The 5,518-nt window shown below is 50.5% G+C and overlaps 1 long non-coding RNA gene across 1 annotated transcript; it reads left to right on the top strand.

The window, feature by feature from the left end:
• Positions 1–984: 984 nt before the first annotated feature.
• On the top strand, positions 985–3,737 carry LOC122916975. Its single transcript, XR_006386338.1, has 4 exons — positions 985–1,193; positions 1,538–1,680; positions 1,785–2,088; positions 3,639–3,737. It is a non-coding gene; the product is annotated as an uncharacterized LOC122916975 (long non-coding RNA).
• The last annotated feature ends 1,781 nt before the right edge of the window (positions 3,738–5,518 follow it).

Below are 5,518 nucleotides of genomic sequence, written 5' to 3'. Positions count from 1 at the left end.
TTCTAGCAGCTCATAGATTAGCAGGAGTTGGGGCAAAGATGGTATAGGAAGCGAGCCTAAGTGTTCCCCAAGGGGTCTGCAATGATTATAGGAACCTTCCTTTAGATCCCCAAACAACTGTCTTCAGCCAGCTCTCGGTTTCCAGCTTCTTGAGTCTGGTGTTTATTGTTGAAAAGGTGTGGGGCTTCTCCCCCGGAGGCCCCTTCTGTGTTGCAAGGCCTGTTAACACGGTTTTAGATTTGACTGGAGACTAAGAGAAATCAGCCGACCAGAGAAAGTTGCATCTTGGCATTAGGCTGATTTCAATAAATTATAAATGGAACTAGCCACACTGAGTGAGGCCACCCATTCAGCCCAAGTTACATGAACAGGGGTTTAAGATGTCAGCGGTCTCATAGTTCACATTACCGTGTGGATCTCGGTGGAAATTTTACTCAGCACAACCACGTCAGGGGGAATATCATGTCTGAGTTGTTTGGAAAAGGCAACGTGGCTTCTCTTAACACTTTTATACTTTCAGTGCTTTCTAAGCAGCTTTGCCACCTGAAATGGAGGCAAACATTATTGCTCTCATGTCATGGGTGAAAAGAGGGTGCACGGCACGAATCGACCTTCACCTTGCAGGGCAACGGCTGAGTCACTCGGGGTCACAGGTCTGCTTTCTGCTGCTTATTCTATAGGACAGCCTCACCTCGTGGTCGGCGAGTTCAAAGCCCTGGGCTCCCCTACAGTGGGAGGCAGGCTGTTGGTGACCTTGAGTGACTTTCACAGTCTCTCTGGCTGCCTGTTTTCTTGCTGGAAGTCTAGATAACACACCCATACAGCTGATTGTATCTTTTTTTTTTTTAAATTAGGAATGATGGATTGCCAGTGAATCAGAGGTGAGGGAGTTCTTATTATACATAAGTGCAGAATCTCCAGGTTAGAAAGGACCTAGAAAGGACGGCTGGCTTAATGGTCCTGAAATTTTGCCTTACAGGGGAACTCGTGAAGGAGTCCAAGACTACAGCTTTCTGAGGCCCAGCCTCCTGAAATGGAAAATACCAACAATGGAAAACACCAGGATTCTGTATTTAAGAAAATCACCGCAGGTCGCCCGGTGCTGGTTTAGAAACCATGGCTTAGGTGGAACCCCTCGAAGAGCACGGAGCAGGAGGCACGCTCGGCAGCGGCTGAGGAGACAGATGTGCACTGTAAATAAATGGGCCACGATTGAGAAAAGCAACCCCCTTCAGAGCAGTTGAGCTGGAGGGAGGTGCTGGGAAAGCCTGGAGTCTGTTTTTGCCAGTAAGTCCTTGAGTTTAGGTATGGAAGCTGGAAAAAGCCCCGACTGGAGCAGGCTCAGCGTGAGTCAGCTGTGTGACCTTGGGCAAGCCGTGCCCCATCTCCTGGCCTCAGTTTCCCATCTGTAAAATGGGAGTGCAGGCTGGTTGATCTCTAAGGTATTTCTACGACACCTGGGCACTTACCTACCATCCTTTTTGATGGGGACGAGCTGCAATTCTAAATGTGCTCCTTTATCTTAATGTTTTCATAGAATGCTTTACAGACCCAGTGCTTGTCACTTGGAACCTGTTCTCGTCACATCCTTCCCCCTCCCGCCCTCGAGCTGTGTGACTGCCCACAGCACTCAGATCATTCCAAGAAGATTCTTGGGCTGGAAAAGCAACTTCCAAGAAGGTGAGATCTAGGGAAGAGAGAAGTCTAGATGGCAGAGGCTTGCGGACGGAGAGGTGGTTTGGTTGGGAGGGAGGGACGTCTCCTACCGGACATCTCTGTTCCAGGTGAGGGTAATTCTACCTGCCGCCTGCTACTGCGGAAGGTGACCAGAGAAGTCTCCTTTGCTGGCAAAGATGGAAGGTTTTCTAGTGACTGTGCTTACCTGGCCCTGGGTCGTGGCCGCTGTTGGCAGGGGAGGCAGGTAACGGCCATCACAGCTGGCACCAGCGTGGGCTGCTCAGACCCCAGGCTGGCCCGGGACAGGAGGCCCAGCAAGGCAAGGCTGCAGGAGAAGCAGCAGCATCTCATGGGCCGGAAGTGATCAAGTGTTCACCACGACTGCAAAGGAACCAAAAGAGAATAGTTTCGGTAAGAAAGCCAATGCCGAGGAACCAAGGAAAAGGTTTTACTGGGCTGTTGTTGTTCGGGTCAATTAAATTCAGTGGAGGGACGGTTACTGAGTACCTCCTACGAGTCAGAAACTGAGCCCAGTTTTAGGAATTCAAAGATAAACAGGGCACGGTCCTTTCTTTAGGTGTTTATAATCTGGTAAAGACGTTCTCCGGAGGATGGGATATCCCGTGTCTTTCCAGCGGGGACAGCACAGCGTGGGGCTGGGGGAGCTTTACAGGGTCTCGGGCAGCAGGAGAGGAAGGTAGAGAAGGTGTCGTGAGTAGGACTTTGCTAGGAGAAGAAGGGAGTGGACAGGCCTTCCCAGCAGAAGAGTCACAATTAGCAAAGACAAGGAGGTGTGTAGAAACGTGGTGTCTTTGGGAACCGAGAGCAGGTTGGAGGCATGAAGGGTAATAGGTACACAGAGGGGAGAGAGGGTTAGAGGGGTGCAGTTTCAGATTTCAGACCTAGCTAGGGAGCTGGGCTTAGAGTGTGTGTGTGTGTGTGTGTGTGTGTGTGTGTAAGGGCTTTAGCACATGGAGTCTCTTGCTAAATACTCACATTTGTGTTTGAGAAATACCGTCCTAGAAAAAACAGAGGACGAGTGGGCAGAGGGCAGGAATGGAGCTGGGATCATATTAGGAAGTTGGGGGGAGACGGGTGGTGGTCGAAAGGCCAGGTCACCCCGTGTCTGGATGTGGCTAGTTGTGAAAGGGAGGTGCGAAAATTCATCCTTGGTTTTCTGGCTGGATCAAGGGACTCCAGAGCTGCCGCCCCTGCCCCGCCACCCCCCCGACCCCTCACCCTTCACCCCCTCCCGCCCCCTCCTCTAAGTCTGTATTAGTTGGGCCGGTGGCACCTGCTCTCTGCTTCTCCAACACTGATGCCAGATGACTTGGAAACAGGGGGCTGAGTGGCTCACTTGAAGGAACAGAGAGTTCTGAGAGGCACCCATCAGAGGAAAGTACTTAAAAATAAACTTTGGCAAAACTCTTTTCAGAACTGTGTATTATTTAGGACTATTCATCTGGAAAACAAATACATATATATAAAGGGGAACCATTACCCACATACTGAAATGTGCAACGAAACTCTGTGACAGATCCCAGAGCACACCTCGCTGCGACCATCCTGCCGGGCTAGAAGTGTGGGCAACGCTGCCAGCACCCCGGAAGGAAGCCCCCTTCCCGTTCAGAACCCCCTTCCCTCCACTCCCCCTACCCTCTCCCCGCCCCCAGGAGAACCACATCCTCAGGAAAGCACCTGAAAAGAAACCGCGCATTTGGAAATTGCGTCAATTAAAAAAAAAAAAAGTAACAAAAGCCCATCTTCCTTATTTTCCTTTTCCCCATTTTAGCTTAGTTTCTCCTCATCTTAGTCTGACTGACTTTGGCGGGGGTGGGGGTGGGGGGTGTCCTGAAATGGTCATTTGGTTCAGTCCCTATGGTAGTCACAGAACCGCGGTCCGGGCTGTCCTCCTGTCTGCGTCCCTTCATCATCTCTGTGACTTTCTGTCGCTTCTGCAGCTGTGTCTACAGAAAGGCCGTGCATCCTGCCCGCGGCATTTGCTTGTGGCCACAGCGGTGAGCTCAGCCCGGACCATGTACAGGGACGGAGCGAGGAGAAGAAAGGGTGAACGTGGTGCCCGGACTCCTCACATTTACGTATTTTAGGATCTCGGTGTCTTTACGAGCATGAGGAGCTACGTACCCATCGCACTTTCCGTTCTGGAAGCTACACGTCCATTCATGACAGCGGGGAGTTGTGCGTGGAAAGAAGGTCTGCCTAGAAGAAAGGGTAGATGGCCCAGATGTCTGATCCCCTGGGGCGAGCCACCTCAGAAGAGGCCAACGGGGCCAGGCAAGGGGGCCATTTGGAACGACCCACCAATTGCCGAGGAGCCCTCAGCCTCCTTCCCCGCTTTGTCATCCAGAAGGCCGCGTGGGCCCGCCTCTCCAAGTTCACCTCAAGGTTTACGAGGGTCAGCGTGTTTGTGCTGGCCTTGACATTTTCACAGATCGCTCGTGGTTGTTTTTATTAGTTTTATTCCAGCTGCTGTGCCAAGGCCCTTGGAGCAGCCTGGCCTTCCAGGCCGGCTTGGGCGTGGAGTCCCTCCTTAATTGACTCAAGTCAGGATGAGGTACCATGTGCTTGGAACTCTTGCCTATTCCAATGCCGGACAAAATCCCAGGCAGGCACTGTAGGAAAACCAGTAATGAGATTCACACCTCCAAGCTGACATCACCCCCAGACTCAGACTCTCTCTGGTCAGGTGTTAAGTGCCAAGGTGAAGTGCAAGTCCAAGCGGGGGCAGGTCTGAAGCATAAACAGGGCCCCCCCGAGAATGTGCTTCCTCCTGGGTCCTAAGTGACGCCAGCCTTGGGAGATCTCACAGCAATCCTGTCAAAACCCCGCAGCTAATAGCATCACGAAGACCTAAATAAATTCACAGATATCAGTGACTGCCTGTGTTTTCACTTCACACCGACTCTCCCCAGATGTGCCTCGGCTGGGGGAAGTACTTGGGAAAAGGCCTCAGGGAGAATTTTCCTGCGAAGCCATTAGTTTTATCCCACTTCCTAGAAAGAAAATAAGAAAAAAACAAAACAAAAACTGAAGGAGGGTTAGGAAGAAGGGCCCCGGTCACCATGATGTAGCGGATGTGTACTGCTGTTGAAATGCTTTCTTGTTTCATATTTATTATTTAAAAGAGATACCAAGGGCAGTGTCAATGGAGCAAAATATTTATTGACTTTCGTGAACGGTCCCCCAATAGAGACTTTTAAAAAAACTTATATCAACTCTAGTGTGAAATTGACTTCTATCTCCTCCAGTATAGTGTGTAATCAGAGTGTCTTTCCTTGATAAATTTTGATACTTGAAAACGGACCCAAGATCAAGCATACCTCAAAAAGTGATATCTCAAAGAGGGGCTCCCGGCGGCTGCTGTTTGTTTATCTGGAGCAATGAGTCACCACTGGGAATCAGAAAGCAGTGGCCTGTTTACTAGAGCTTGGAAAGACGGTCTCCACCTGTACCACTAGTGCAGGGTGTGGTAGATGGGGAGTTGTGGGAGAGGGAGGGAGAGGCCCTAAATTAAAACAGATTTAAGAGCTCTATCAACCAAAGGCAATGGAAGACCTTGCTTGGGTCCTACCTTGGACAAAATAAGACACTGACTGGATATTTGATGACATTAAGAAATTATTTTTTCTTAAATGGCATTGCAGTTATACTTTTTTTTTTTTTTTCAAGTTCTCAGGACACCTGGCTGGCTCAATGGGTTAAGTGGCTGCCTTCAGCTCAGGTCATGATCCTGGGGTCCTGGGATCAAGCCCCACATCAGGCTCCCTGCTCAGTGGGGAGCCTGTTTCTCCCTCTCCCTCTTCCTGCTGGTCTCTGCAAG

The sequence above is a fragment of the Neovison vison genome, chromosome 9 (assembly GCF_020171115.1).
Source record: "Neovison vison isolate M4711 chromosome 9, ASM_NN_V1, whole genome shotgun sequence".
Classification (NCBI taxonomy): Eukaryota; Metazoa; Chordata; class Mammalia; order Carnivora; family Mustelidae; genus Neogale; species Neogale vison.
This window is presented reverse-complemented; position numbering and strand designations above follow the sequence as displayed.